The sequence below is a fragment of the Glycine max genome, chromosome 7, assembly GCF_000004515.6.
Source record: "Glycine max cultivar Williams 82 chromosome 7, Glycine_max_v4.0, whole genome shotgun sequence".
Lineage (NCBI taxonomy): Eukaryota > Viridiplantae > Streptophyta > Magnoliopsida > Fabales > Fabaceae > Glycine > Glycine max.
This window is the reverse complement of record NC_038243.2, coordinates 40,678,685-40,679,094: the sequence shown is the minus strand read 5'-3', so window position 1 is coordinate 40,679,094 and position 410 is coordinate 40,678,685.

Genomic DNA, 410 nt, shown 5'->3' with positions numbered 1-410 from the left:
TGTTTCATTAAAGTGTACACCAGCGTGTTGACTACCTCCCGCATCATCCATATGGTTAGTGTCTTCTCCAACGTTTATAGTAACAATTGGTTTCTTCACATTACTTACATTACCCGTTTCTCCATTAGATTGAGTTTCTGCACCACCAAAGGGTTCATAATGTACATCATGCACATTAGATTGACTCCCTAAACCACCAAAAAGGACCTCTTATTGAATGTTGTCTCCAACACCACTAACAACTTCCTTATCTTGAATATCCCCAACAGCACCAACAGGTTGTTCTCCGTTGTCAACAAGTATTCCCACTTTACACTAATTATTAATAGCATAATTTTCCAACTCTATAGCATCAATATTCGAGTCAAATGATTTCAAGTACACTTCAAAAGGCGCCGTCGCGAATTACG